Genomic DNA, 15,892 nt, shown 5'->3' on the forward strand with positions numbered 1-15,892 from the left:
GAGATGATGTGTGTGCGTATCAGTAGGGTGTTTGGAATAAGCTCAGTAATGTGGATCGACGTAGAGACATGGCAGAATGGCTGAAAGAACCTATCGTGTTCGGAAGTACCCAAGACCAGAACGCTCTTAGTGTTGCCTGATTTGTTGGTGTATCAACTGGAACTGTCCAACGTTTCTACGAGGCCTGGCATACCACTCGAGATTAGATAATATCGTATGAGAACAGTGCACGTAAAAATATCCTAACAGACAGTTACCGAGTGGACACTGTGAAAGGAATAGTACGCAATGGACATTTGGAGTCGGGTGCCGCGTAAGAACTAGAATGGCACATAAAACATACATATATATATTATCTAAGTGGTGGCAGGTGTAAAGTGTGAATCAAGAAGTTGCACTCAATCCAGGTAGCTGAAGTACGCCGAAGTCTATTATCAACAGGTTAGTCACCCAGAACAAATGCCTGGAGAAGAAACACTTCAAATCCACTGCTCAAACAAACTGTAATAACTTTAGATGAGTGACACATTTCTTGCAATTGGCGTTGATCGGTTTCCTGAAGTAACAGGTTAATTTTGTGAGCGTACGCGTGACCGTTCCGTACGTGGCTGTCTGATAATCCGGTGGTACAGTATACTAACGAAAAGTGTATACGCATGTGATATTTGGTCAGACCGATTACATTCCTCTCTCTCTCACTTTCAAAGTTCAGTACACGTTACTTGTCCCGTAACAATTCCGATGCAGTTGACTGTTGTTCTTGCGGCATGACGCACGATTTAGGAATAATTATGATTTTTAAATAAATCACCAATATTGAACCTTTTTAGAAAGAATCGCTCGTGTGATACTCGGCTGGTCCTTTTCTCATATGATTTTCTGCGAACGGTGGATGAAAGGCAACACGCAGATTCCATATTTCTAGATTTCTGGAAAGCATTTGACATGGTACCCCATTGCGTACTGTTACGCTGTGCAAGAATGAAAATGTAAATACAATGAAAATAACCAATTCCTATCAATTCTCATGTGCTGATCACGAATATCATAAAGACAGTTCAAAATGAGCTCCAGTTTTCATTTTACACCGTTTTAGGGATTTTAATGTTAAGTTTAAAATCTAATATTATAATGGTTTGTCAGAGTCATAATAACTAGTAACAATGGATTATATTATTGTCCCTGGTCTTACTTGTGTTCAATACTTTGGATATAAACATTTTGATACCCATTTTAGTGGTCTCTATGTCTCCCTCCTCTTCAACTTCAGTTACTTTATTAATGCATGTAATAAATTTGTGGTGACTTGAAAGTGGTTGCACTGCTATTAGGTATGCAGTTAGGGTATACTAAATATTGCTGCTTTCTCTGTGAATGGGATAGCCGAGCTCGTGCATCTCATTACGGGAAACATGAATGGCCTGCCAGAAAATCTTTTCAACCAGGTATAAAGGCTCTAAAAACATTCTGTTCCCGTCCTTTCACATCAAGTTGGGTCTCATGAAAAACTTTGTTAAGGGAATGAACAAAGATGGTGATGTGTTTAAGTACTTAAGGCAAAAATTACCTTACTTAAGCGGCGCCAAAGTAAAGGAGGGCATCTTTGTAGTCCCACAGATTTGAGAGGTTTATGGAGACCATACTTTTGATGGAATAATACAATGTGGTGAAAAGCATGCATGGGAATGTTTTAAGACAGTCTGTTTACAGTCCTTAGGGAACAAACGAGGAATAAATTACAAGGAGATTGTAGATAGCATGTTGTCATCTTATGAAACGTCGTGTCAACATGTCATTGAAAATGCATTTCTCACATAGTCATCTTGACTTCTTGGTGGTGCAGTAAGTTATGAACATGGAGAGCAATTTCATCAAGATAAAATCAAAAATAGTTCAAATGGCTCTGAGTCCTATGGGACTTAACATCTGAGGTCATCAGTCCCCTATAACTTAGAACTATTTAAACCTAACTAACCTAAGGACATCACACACATCCATGCCCGAGGCAGGATTCGAACCTGCGACCGTAGCAGCATCGCGGTTCCAGACTGTAGCGCCTAGAACCGCTCAGCCACTCTGTCCGGCTCATCAAGATATTGCCACATTTTAGAAGAGGTACGCCGGAAAGTGGAGCCCTTCCAATTGTAGCAGATTACTACTGGTGTGAACCGCAGTTGGCCAGCTGCGTGCTTCTCGCTGGCGTGGCTAGGGTCGCGGCAACAACAAGCGCCTGCGATGTGGAGTCCGAATCTGCGCCCCTCGCCTCGGGATACCTCTGGCGTGTGTTGGAAGCCGGAGGACTGCCCGCGGTAGCGAGCCGTGGAGTGGCCCGCCGCTGGCTGGCTACGGACCCCACGCCGGCCTCAGAGGGTCGAACCAGCGACCCGCCGTGATCTGGAACGCTGCGCCCCATCTGCTGCTGCATGTAGCAGGTGGTGTGACAAGCCCCACCGTCCAGGAGAGCTGCCACACTAGAATGGATCTCGTTAGAAACATGCACCTATTTACAAGCGACTGTGCGCCTCTGTTTTGCCATACGCGCCACTTCACATAATGTACTCATAACACGCTAGTTGGCCAGTGGGCCCCCTCTTCCTGTGACTTGCAACATGCAAAACCGACACGTATACTCTTTCAGCAATTTGACGGCCCTGTGGCCTCTATTCTACTTCGCAACCGTTGGTATGCGTAAGTCACTGCAATCCGGCCCGCACCTTGCTGCAACTTGGGCGCAGAATATTGCACAAAACTAACGTTCCCTATCCTAAACAATGGTACCGCAACATTATTCCCCTCATCGGAAAAGACCCGGGCCCCGGGTTGACCCTTAACTAGCTCTTAACTTGTTTGGGTCGGCACCTATGGCATATTTCCTTACTATTAGAAATTTTAAATGTGGTCTAGTGTCCACTAAAACCATGGCATGAAACAAAACGTAAAAATTATATGAAAATATAAGTACAGATTTCTGGAGCATCTTGGTCGTTTTTAGAAAAAAACTTACCTTGCCAAATTACAGTACTTCCATTCCTCTATAAAATGGCATTATGAACTTAATTTTAAATTTTGGCGGACCTTCATCGTTATTTCCGTGTATTCTTCACATATGAATAGTATTGTTATTATGCACACTTACGTTCACGATTTTGGCTACCAAGTAAATTCAATCAATTTTAATCACCTGTATGATGGATGAATAAATAAACGAAAGTAGTAATTGCATGGCATGCTAGCATCATTACTGGTTTATCACAAAGCTTGGTGTAGGCTTACGTACTTTGAAAACCTCAAAATGAAATTAATGGGGCAAATAGGTACTGTTAGAAAGATATAAAAATTTAGTGTGAGAACCAGGTGTGAAACTTTGTGCTACTACTCATTTATTAAAATAAACGTGGAACACCTCTGCGAAAAGCCTATACAAACTACAGAGTGTAGGCAATCATTACTAAAAAATTTAATTACGTGCTTGTTGAAGCAAAATACAAGTTTTACAGGGCCTAGACTACTAAGGATATTCCTTTATTCACAAGCAGTCCTTTGCAGAAACTAATGTCGGACGTATTAATTTAAATACTCATTAACACAATCAAAAGCGCCTACTGGTGACGTTTATTGAATTGCAAATTTCTGGAACGTGTTTTCAAAAATGAATTTATCTTTTGCTGCTTTCGGCCACAAATTGAATGACACTTCGTAGATTTAACTTTTCAAAGCGAGGAAATGGGTAAACTACAATGATACTGACGCACTGACCGTCTAACGAGTGCAGTTGTGTTCGTTCGACATTTAAAGAACCTTTCAATTTGTTGACATCCATAATTCATGGCCGGCCGGTGTGGCCGTGCGGTTCTAGGCGCTTCAGTCTGGAACCGCGTGACCGCTACGGTCGCAGGTTCGAATCCTGCCTCGGGCTTGGATGTGTGTGATGTCCTTAGGTTAGTCAGGTTTAAGTAGTTCTAAGTTCTAGGGGACTGATGACCACAGATGTTAAGTCCCATAGTGCTCAGAGCCATTTGAACCATAATTCATGTTAGTTTGCTGTCCCTGCTTCTTTCTTCATTGTACACGTTTATGAGCAGACAAATAAATCATATCAAAGTTTTTTGCGAATGTGAACATTAAACATGCTGTGCATATGATATGAAAGCTGAAAATGCAAAGAAATTGTTTTCGGAGTTCTGTCTTTATCAGCTATGCACGCAAATGCGGTAGAACAAGATATAAATGGATTACGAAAGCATGCTTTTCACATCACATACTTCCTTTTTACATTATTTGAAATATATAAACAAAGAAATTGACATTGAAGAAGACAAACGCGTCATATTGCTTGATCAAATACCAAAGAAGACCAGAAATACATTCGAAAAAGCCTTGCTGACAGTATGTTATTAGCGTAAACTCTGTAATATTTACTGTTCAGAGCATGTTGCGTGCACACGATAGAAATAACGAAGAAAAAGCAATTGTAAAAAATCTCCATGTAAACAGTCTGCTAATGTTTTGGGGCATCTAACACGACGCTGAAGTCTGTAGCGCCATTTCCCCTATCTTGTACCTCCATGTTGGCTGCACTGCAGTTTTTAGCGTATCTGATTGTCATAGCAACAGCTACAACCTTAGGCACTATTGGTTAGAATTTTTAATTGCGGGATACCAGAAGTTACTGTGCCCTCACTCTTACGAACTTTATGAATCCGAATCTGCACCAATCATCATTCTTCAAAAGCAAATACTGTAATGACCCATTTAATAAAAGCAACAATATTGTGACAGTAATTTACGTATACTGAGAGTGTGGTAGCATTTTATGTTGGACTTTTACAGGTTCACGATATACACACTAAGTCAAAAAATAAAAAATAAAAACAGGTGCATCACGAAGGAATTATCCGAATGGGATGAAAGCCGACAGATGTGATGTACATGTGTAAAGAAGCAAATGATTACTGTTTCAAAAAAAATTGGATAATTTATTCGAGAGAGTAAGCTTCACAAATTGAGTAGGTCAGTCAAACAATGGTTCAAATGGCTCTGAGCACTATGGGACTTAACTTCTAAGGTCATCAGTCCCCTAGAACTTAGAACTACTTAAACCTAACTAACCTAACGACATCACACACATCCATGCCCGAGGCAGGATTCGAACCTGCGACCGTAGCGGTCGCGCGGTTCCAGACTGTAGCGCCTAGAACCGCTCGGCCACCTCGGCCGACGGCTCTTAATGGACACGAAATTCCCGTTCTCGGAACATGTACCTTGCCTGCTACGTATCGCTCATATACGCGAACAGTGACTTTTGCAGTGCTACAATAATGCGAATGGGAGAACATATTCGGTCTTCATTGCTTTGATTAGTTTCGCTTTAACATTCAGGACAACATGCTGTCAGTGTCTGCATTCAGTGCTTGCTAAAAGAATTCCCCGAACTCTTTTCTGAGGTTTAGACAAGGCTAAAAATTTTATTGCACATATTACTCTAAAAGACGATGTTCAGCCGAAATTTTCCCGGGCCAGAACTGTTCCCATTGCCTTGTGGGACAAAGTCGCTGTTGAATGTAAACAATTGTAAGATAGCCGAGTTATTGCCCCCATGTCAGCGAGTTAGTGGGCAAGCCCAATGGTTTTGCTCCCCAGAACTTCAGGTCGCATTCGCCTCTGTGTTGACTTTAAGTCTACAGCCAACCTACAAACTGTCATTGATACTTATCCATTGCCTCGCCCACAGGATCTCATGGACAAATTAGGCCCCGGAAGCTACTTTTCAAAAACTGATCTGCGCGACGCATATCTTCAAATACCACTCGATGAAGAATCTCATAAAGTGTGTGCAGGAAATACTCGTTTGGGGTTAATTAAATATTTGCGTTTGCCTTTTGGCAGTGCTTCCGCACACGCCATTTTTCAACGGTATTTGGAACGGCTGACTGCACAAGCGCCAAACTGTTCAAAATATTTGGACGATACACCAGAAGAATATACTGCAAATTTGCTTGCTTTGTTTCGTGTGTTATCTGATGCAGGACTAAAGTGCCTACTGGACAAGTGTGATTTTTTAAACCTGAGTTGCAGTATCTTGATCATGTCATGAAAAGTCAAGGTGTATATCCTCTTCAGTCGCATTTGTTAGCCATACGAGACTTGCCAATTCCTTGCAATGTCACAGAATTGCAGTCAGTATTAGGGAAAATGAACAATTACATTCGGTTCATACCGAATGCTGCACAAGTGGCAGCTCCATTGCATCGCTTGCGACGCAAGAATGTCCTCTTTGTTTGGACAGATGAGTGCCAACTAGCTTTTCAAAAACGTAAAGTTGCATTCCCCCCATGAACCATGGACCTTGCCGTTGGTGGGGAGGCTTGCGCGCCTCAGCGATACAGATGGCCGTAGCGTAGGTGCAACCACAAAGGAGGGGTATCTGTTGAGAGGCCAGACAATCATGTGGTTCCTGAAGAGGGGCAGCAGCCTTTTCAGTAGTTGCAGGAGCAACAGTCTGGATTATGGACTGATCTGGCCTTGTAACATTAACCAAAACGGCCTTGCTGTGCTGGTACTGCGAACGGCTGAAAGCAAGGGGAAACTACAGCCGTAATTTTTCCCGAGGACATGCAGTTTTACTGTATGATTAAATGATGATGGCGTCCTCTTGGGTAAAATATTCCGGAGGTAAAATAGTCCCCCATTCGGATCTCCAGGCGGGGACTACTCAAGAGGACGTCGTTATCAGGAGAAAGAAAACTGGCATTCTACGGATCGGAGCGTGGAATGTCAGATCCCTTAATCGGGCAGGTAGGTTAGAAAATTTAAAAAGGGAAATGGATAGGTTAAAGTTAGATATAGTGGGAATTAGTGAAATTCGGTGGCAGGAGGAACAAGACTTTTGGTCGGGTGATTACAGGGTTATAAATACAAAATCAAATAGGGGTAATGCAGGAGTAGGTTTAATAATGAATAAAAATGTAGGAGTGCGGGTTAGCTACTACAAACAGCATAGTGAACTCATTATTGTGGCCAAGATAGACACAAAGCCCATGCCTACTACAGTAGTACAAGTTTATATGCCAACTAGCTCTGCAGATGATTAAGAAATTGATGAAATGTATGACGAGATAAAAGAAATTATCCAGGTAGTGAAGGGAGAGGAAAATTTAATAGTCATGGGTGACTGGAATTCGTCAGTAGGAAAAGGGAGAGAAGGAAACATAGTAGGTGAATATGGATTGGGGGGAAGAAATGAAAGAGGAAGCCGCCTTGTAGAATTTTGCACAGAGCATAACTTAATCATAGCTAACACTTGGTTCAAGAATCATGAAAGAAGGTTGTATACCTGGAAGAGTCCTGGAGATACTAAAAGGTATCAGATAGATTACATAATGGTAAGACAGAGATTTAGGAACCAGGTTTTAAATTGTAAGACATTTCCAGGGGCAGATGAGGATTCTGACCACAATCTATTGGTTATGAACTGCAGATTGAAACTGAAGAAACTGCAAAAAGGCGGGAATTTAAGGAGATGGGACCTTGATAAACTGAAAGAACCAGAGGTTGTACAGAGTTTCAAGGAGAGCATAAGGGAACAATTGACAGGAGTGGGGGAAAGAAATACAGTAGAAGAAGAATGGGTAGCTCTGAGGGATGTAGTAGTGAAGGCAGCAGAGGATCAAGTAGGTAAAAAGACGAGGGCTAATAGAAATCGTTGGGTAACAGAAGAAATATTGAATTTAATTGATGAAAGGAGAAAATATAAAAATGCAGTAAATGAAGCAGGCAAAAAGGAATACAAACGTCTCAAAAATGAGATCGACAGGAAGTGCAAAATGGCTAAGCAGGGATGGCTAGAGGACAAATGTAAGGATGTAGAGGCTTGTCTCACTAGGGGTAAGATAGACACTGCCTACAGGAAAATTAAAGAGACCTTTGGACAGAAGAGAACCACTTGTATGAATATCAAGAGCTCAGATGGCAACCCAGTTCTAAGCAAAGAAGGGAAGGCAGAAAGGTGGAAGGAGTATATAGAGGGTTTATACAAGGGCGATGCACTTGAGGACAATGTTATGGACATGGAAGAGAATGTAGATGAAGATGAAATGGGAGATAAGATACTGCGCGAAGAGTTTGACAGAGCACTGAAAGACCTGAGTCGAAACAAGGCCCCTGGAGTAGACAACATTCCATTAGAACTACTGATGGCCTTGGGAGAGTCAGTCATGACAAAACTATACTATCTGGTGAGCAAGATGTATGAGACAGGCGTAATACCCACAGACTTCAAGAACAATATAATAATTCCAATCCCAAAGAAAGCAGATGTTGACAGATGTGAAAATTACCGAACTATCAGTTTAATAAGTCACAGCTGCAAAATACTAACGCGAATTCTTTACAGACGAATGGAAAAACTGGTAGAAGCGGACCTCGGGGAAGATCAGTTTGGATTCCGTAGAAATGTTGGAACACGTGAGGCAATACTAACCTTACGACTTATCTTAGAAGAAAGATTAAGAAAAGGCAAACCTACGTTTTATAGCATTTGTAGACTTAGAGAAAGCTTTTGACAACGTTAACTGGAATACTCTCTTTCAAATTCTGAAGGTGGCAGGGGTAAAATACAGGGAGCGAAAGGCTATTTACAATTTGTACAGAAACCAGATGGCAGTTATAAGAGTCGAGGGGCATGAAAGGAAAGCAGTGGTTGGGAAAGGAGTGAGACAGGGTTGTAGTCTCTCCCCGATGTTATTCAATCTGTATATTGAGCAAGCAGTAAAAGAAACAAAAGAAAAATTCGGAGTAGGTATTAAAATCCATGGAGAAGAAATAAAAACTTTGAGGTTCGCCGATGACATTGTAATTCTGTCAGAGACAGCAAAGGACTTGGAAGAGCAGTTGAACGGAATGGACAGTGTCTTGAAAGGAGGATATAAGATGAACATCAACAAAAGCAAAAGGAGGATAATGGAATGTAGTCAAATTAAATCGGGTGATGCTGAGGGAATTAGATTAGGAAATGAAACACTTAAAGTAGTAAAGGAGTTTTGCTATTTGGGGAGCAAAATAACTAATGATGGTCGAAGTAGAGAGGATATAAAATGTAGACTGGCAATGGCAAGGAAATCGTTTGTGAAGAAGAGAAATTTGCTAACATCGAGTATAGATTTAAGTGTCAGTTAGTCGTTTCTGATAGTATTTGTATGGAGTGTAGCCATGTATGGAAGTGAAACATGGACGATAACCAGTTTGGACAAGAAGAGAATAGAAGCTTTCGAAATGTGGTGCTACAGAAGAATGCTGAAGATAAGGTGGGTAGATCACGTAACTAATGAGGAGGTATTGAATAGGGTTGGGGAGAAGAGAAGTTTTTGGCACAACTTGACTAGAAGAAGGGATCGGTTGGTAGGACATGTTCTGAGGCATCAGGGGATCACAAATTTAGTATTGGAGGGCAGCGTGGAGGGTAACAATCGTAGAGGGAGACCAAGAGATCAATACACTAAGCAGATTCAGAAGGGTGTAGGTTGCAGTAGGTACTGGGAGATGAAGAAGCTTGCACAGGATAGAGTAGCATGGAGAGCTGCATCAAACCAGTCTCAGGACTGAAGACCACAACAACAACAACAAAGTTGCATTACTCAGTGATCGATGCTTGGTTCACTGTGATCCTGGCAAACCAGTAGTCTTGCAAGTTGACGATACCTCGCACGGAATCGGTGCAGTGCTTTTGCACAGAATTGGTGATAAAGACAGGCCTATTGCTTTCGCATCAAAAGTGCAGTCCGAAGCCCAGTGTAACTATTCACAAATGAAAAAAGAGGCTTTGGCTATTGTGTATGGTGTCACCAAATGCCAGCACTATTTGTGTGGCAGAAAATTCTAGTTAGTAACGGATCACAAGCCTCTGCAGACCTTGTTTCATCTGACGAAACTGCTTCCCGTACGAACTGCCCAAAAATTGCCAAGATGGGCTTTGTTGTTGGCTCAGAACCAATACTAGATTGTGTATCGTCCTGCAGCTCAACATAGTAACGCGGACGCACTTTCGTGTCTTCTGATTGGCCCTGATACAGACTTTGACTCCTCTGCTGCATCTTGTTGTCACATTGATGTTCAGGATTCTGAATTGCTTTAGTCTTTTCCGCTGAGCTATAGGAAAATTGTGCAGACCACGGAAGCAGATTTAAATTTGAACATTTTGCTAACATACATTCGCACATATTGGCCTCGTTCCTTGCATCTCGTCAAGAAATCTGTAGTGCGCCGATACTTTGCACGTCGGCATAGCATCGGTATACAGAAAGGTGTGATTCTTGTTCAGAATGACAGTGGATTGTCACGTGTGCTGATCCCCAAAGCTTTGCAAAAAGAAGTGTTGCAATTACTTCACCAAGGACACTGGGGTATTGTTCGTACGAAACAGTTAGTTCGTCAACAATGTACAGATCAGGGTATGGACGCCCAAACAGAACAGATGACGTCACAGTGTCACGCAAACGCGGAAAATCAGTTCGCTCCACCACAAAAATTCTCTGCTTCGCCTAAGTTGCAGTCACCATAACAACGTGTGCCCATAGACTTTGCGGGACCATTTTGGAACACTCGTGATTGACTCGTATAGCTAGTTTCCTTTTGCTGCGCCAATGGACTCGACAACGTCGCGTAGCACAATTCAGATGTTGTCATCGATTTTTTGCCTCGAAGGGTTACCTGAAGTAATAGCGTCAGGCAATGGACCTCAGTTTACGTCAAATGTATTTGAAGCGTTCTGTGAACGGAATGACATACAGCATCTAACTAGTGTACCGTTCCATCGACAGCCAAACGGCCAAGCGGAATGTTTTGTCAGAACATTCAAGGAGCAGTTGGAGAAACTTCGCTCTGCACACACCAGCGATCAAGCATCACAACTATTCCAAGGCCTCATATCGTTCGCACCCACGAAAAAGACCATCGCCAGCGGAATTTCTTCACGGCCGCCGACAGTGAACCCTGCTCCAGCCTCCACAGCATCCGGCGCCAAAGAAAGGCTGCAAGTATCGCTTCGCGCCGCATGGTATTGCCTATTACAGGGTTTTTAGCGGCAGCAGACTGTGGGCGCGAGGCGAGATCGCCCGTCGACTTGGCGCTTGCATGTACCTTCTTCTTTCAGGTCCCATGGCTTGCAGCGCCGCGCTCAAAATCAACTTCGCCTCTTTCATGTACACAACGATCTTCCAGTCTCTCTTCCCCCAGATTCACGGGTCCAGAGGACAGCGCGGCCACAGCAGCAGCCAGAGGGTGTCCTCACGACACCACAGGACGACCCTATGGAGCCTTCGCCTCCTCCACCTTCCCTGGTTCTCCCGATGATGCTGGACCCGCCCACTCCACAGCAGTCGCCGCCTTCTTCATGTGGTTCATGACTGCAGGCGGTGGATTCGTACCCTTCTGTTCGTTTGTAGGAATGTAACCACAAGCGCTGGAACGAAGACGAAGAACCCAAGACCAGAGAAGGCGGTGAGACGGCGTCAGCCAATAGCGCGCTGACCAGGACGTCACCACGACAGGAGCGGCATCTAGCCGAAGTGAAAATAAGCAGCCTCGGTCGGACATTAGTGGACAGTATTTGCAGAGTATTGTCATACCCTAGCGAAAAGTGCTACGAGAACAGTTACTACTGATCCATATCCATTGCTTGTATAGACATTGTCTAGAGCGAAAGGCATTTATGTTGCATGACGCCCATCGCTTGCGGCACCATTGTTAATTCAAGTTAAGTATTGTCAATCTGCTTTATTGAAATAAACTTAATGTTATTTCCTTGAACCGCTGTGTAGTATACCGAGAGCGCAGCATCCTTTACGCACCCTATACGAGAAGACTGGGCAGGACCCCACATTTGGCGACGAGGACTCGCCACCACTCCTTAATTCTCAACTTGAATGCATTTCTGTTCCCGCATCTTGTTCTTTTCCACTTAATTCTGTTTCTTAACTAAAAAATGGCTCTGAGCACTATGGGACTTAACATCTATGGTCATCAGTCCCCTAGAGCTTAGAACTACTTAAACCTAACTAACCTAAGGACGGCACACAACACCCAGCCATCACGAGGCAGAGAAAATCCCTGACCCCGCCGGGAATCGAACCCGGGAACCCGGGCGTGGGAAGCGAGAACGCTACCGCACGACCACGAGATGCGGGCTGTTTCTTAACTCCTGCTTCAGTTCCTAGCAATCATATCTATTCTGAGCTGATTTGGTAGATAGCCATTTTTCCCAAATAAACTTCTAAGGTAACTCGACATCCATGAAGGATCCTGTTTGACTACATTCACTCAAATTCCAGTATCTCTAGAGCCACTTTCTTAATTGCTTGTTCATATTTTCTATCAACGTTATCATCTTCTGGCACCAGTTCATTAATCTTCCTAGAAATAAATCTTGAACACAATCAAAAATCTGGTCCCATACTAGTTAAGCTCATATTTTGTCCACCAATAAGATAGTGTGACAGTGCGGAATGTGTCGAAAGCCTTTCACAAGTCAAGGAACAGGAGTTAACCCGGGCGCCATCTTATACGTCGTACTGGATCTCATGAACAAACGGAGAGATTTTTTTTTCTTACGTCCTCTTTTGCGTGATTTTCGTTGAGGATATTTCCGTTCTGTAAATACGTCGTAATGCGTGAGTATTAAACACGTTTCATACGTCTTCAGCTGACTGTCAACAGCAATATCGGCCTATAATTATTATCGATCCAATGACATTTCTTGAAAACTAAAATGACCCGACCTTTTCAGCCAGTCGCTAGATTTATTTAAATCGCTACAGGAAAATGCTAGAAGGGCCATGAGAAATCAGATTTCGTTGATTCGATGTCGCACGTTGGGAAACTGGAGCTGTTGGCGGGGCTACTGGCGCCAGGAAATCCCTGCTATCCCGTCGCACTGGCGGATTTCCCCGGCTCCAGCGCCGGCCTTATATAATGGGTGCGTGGGACAGGACTAGCCTGCTACCACTGCTGCTGCTGCTGCTGCACTTGCAACTGCGGTCGGGGAACCGACGCTTGGAATGTTCCGCGAGGTGAGCTGGGATGCGCGGGCACTCCATGGAAGGCGCTCAGTGCGATGGTAAACAAGGCTGTGCCAACTCTTGGAAGACCCCGGCCGCTGTGTGGCCAAGCAGTTACCACTGATTCACGGAAGTGTCACCGAGGACGGCAGGTCCTTCTAGAATTGTTACTCTCCTCAAGAACGCCAAGTTGTACGTGATAAAGCACTGACTGCTAGAAATCAATTAAATCGTTGTCTTATGCAATAAGTGAAGTCATGTAAATCGTAGTGTTGGGAAACGAGAGCAGTTTCTCGGCTCAACAGTATCTAGTACTTGAAACTTTGCAAATCGATAATGACGTAGATGTTTTTATAATGTTTCTACGAATATTATGAACAAAGCAAAAAACTACAGTTTTATGAGATTGCTTCTTCAAACAATAGTTGTAAAATAAACCGCAGGTAACTTCTTACAAACCAGGAAACCCGTGTGAAACTTTCGTTCTTCTATAGTTTGAAATAGTGGGTAGCACTGCGAATAAGTGTACGCGTAGCGATAAGGGTAGTTGTGAAAATGAAGAAAAGCATCTGAAAAATGAAGCAAATGACGTGAAATAATAATCATGATATTATGATACATCCTTCTATATACAGTATGTGATCAAAAGTATCCGGATATCCGGCTGAAAATGACTAACAAGTTCGTGGGGCCCTCTATCAGTAATGCTGGAATTCGGTATGGTGTTGGCCCAGCCTTGATGACAGCTTCCAATCTCGCAGGCACACGTTCAATCAGGTGCTGGAAGGTTTCTTGGTGAATCGCAACCCATTCGTCACAGAGTGCTGTACTGAGGAGAGGTATCGATGTCGGTCGGTGAGGCCTGGCTCGAAGGTGACGTTCCAAAAAATGGTTCAAATGGCTCTGAGCTCTATGGGACTTAACATCTGAGGTCATCAGTCTCCCAGAACTTAGAACTACTTAAACCTAACTAACCGAAGGACATCACACACATCCATGCCCGAGGCAGGATTCGAACCTGTGACAGTAGCGGTGGCGCGGTTCCAGACCGAAGCACCTAGAACCACTCAGCCACACCGGCCGGCTGGTGACGTTCCAAAACATTCCAAAGGTGTTCTAGAGGATTCAGGTCAGGACTCTGTGCAGGCCAAACTCTTGAAAGAACTGTGGCAGAAGCCCGAAAAACAGGGGACTGACGTCCTAGAACATGCACTGATATTATGAAATGGTGCGTTGATAATGGCCAGGCACTAGCCGAAATCTAGATTTGCAGAGTAATACCTGCAAGAAAAGGACGACTGATTGCTGTGCTCTATCATTTCAAAGTCATATCACAGTCATTGAGTGCACCCACGTTCCTAATGGAAGGCAACTCGTCACTGTTAATAACCCTATTTATTGACAACAAATAGCACTGCTGTGAGTTTAGAACAAACAGGTTCTTCTTCAGAGGGCTGTACAAGTTCAGAATAATATTTGACTTGTCCCGTTCATGCTCTGTTTCCGAAAGTTCCTTGGTGTGGTGCTGCCCTATAGCGAAGGAATTAAGTAAAAAAAAAGAACTACATTGCCGTATTTGGATCTAACATTGAGCTACAACAATGTAAAAAAATTCTTAAGAACCAAGTACTACTTACACGGAAAATCTTGTGACGTTTTATGGCGTCGTAGACAGCTTTTGAGAAGTTCGTATTTCACATAGCAGTGCCCATGATTCAAGACTTTTCTTAAATAGCCGTTTTACGATGAACCTATCAGTCTGAAACAGGTAAAGGCGCCCTTTATTCCTGATAAATAACATTATTAACCGTAGTTGATCACTGTTTTTATTTACTACGAGGTTTTAAGTTTGAATTACATGTGAAAGTAAATGTACATTTGGCTTGTTTCAAAAACTATGCCTTATCATACGCAACATTTTGACCCAAGAATTAATTTTAGGAAAGCTATCTGACAGAAAAATTGGTTAAAAATCAATTTAAAACTTTAAAAAGAAGTCAATACTTACTTTACGAGCACAACAATTCACAGCTGGTTAACAAAAAAACTGAGTTTTGAATTTAAGTGAATGCGACCAGTTGTATCCAGTATCTCATTCAATGTCAGAATAAAAGCGCTTAACCAACATTTGCTGTGCTGTCCTAACGTTTTGTCAGTTTGTTGTAATGATACATAAAATATGAAACATTGAATCAACACACTTTTGTAAAACCAGTGTGTTCACTCTACCAGCGTCTGCACACGAATCTTCCCTGTTTCCTGAAACTAAATACTGAGGGTTACCGTCGCTGGAGGTGTAAGAAATTTAAGCTTCCAAGTCAATGCAGTCATAAGATGCGGCTATTTGTGTTACATATTTTAAAACTCGCAAATGTCACTAACCGAAAACTATAGATGACCTGTTCGGCATTGCACACAGATGGTAAAATATATCGCCTTAGTTCTTACAGAGCCCAATAGAGGGAACCTTTGCCCTTCATTGATAGAGCCTTAGTTTACTTTGAATTCTTGACTGAGCTATACAAGAAGCGACATGAGTGCAGATCATTGTCAAATGCATCCATGTTTTTAACCAATTTACAAGTGACTTTCATTATCCATACGTTTAGATGCCGCGGCATGACTCATTTTTGGGGTGGCTACGGAGAGAAACAGTCTCAAAACGCGACGAGTAACCTGCGCTCGTGTCTCTCCTTGTGTATGACAGTCAAGAATTCAAAGTAAACTAATGATTTACGGACATTGCATGATGGACAAAGGTTCCCTCTATTGGGTTGTGAAAGTACTAAGGCGACATCTTTTACTATCAGTGTGTAATGCCGACCATGCTCTTACTTGTCGCT

The sequence above is a fragment of the Schistocerca serialis genome, chromosome 1 (genome assembly GCF_023864345.2).
Source record: "Schistocerca serialis cubense isolate TAMUIC-IGC-003099 chromosome 1, iqSchSeri2.2, whole genome shotgun sequence".
Classification (NCBI taxonomy): Eukaryota; Metazoa; Arthropoda; class Insecta; order Orthoptera; family Acrididae; genus Schistocerca; species Schistocerca serialis.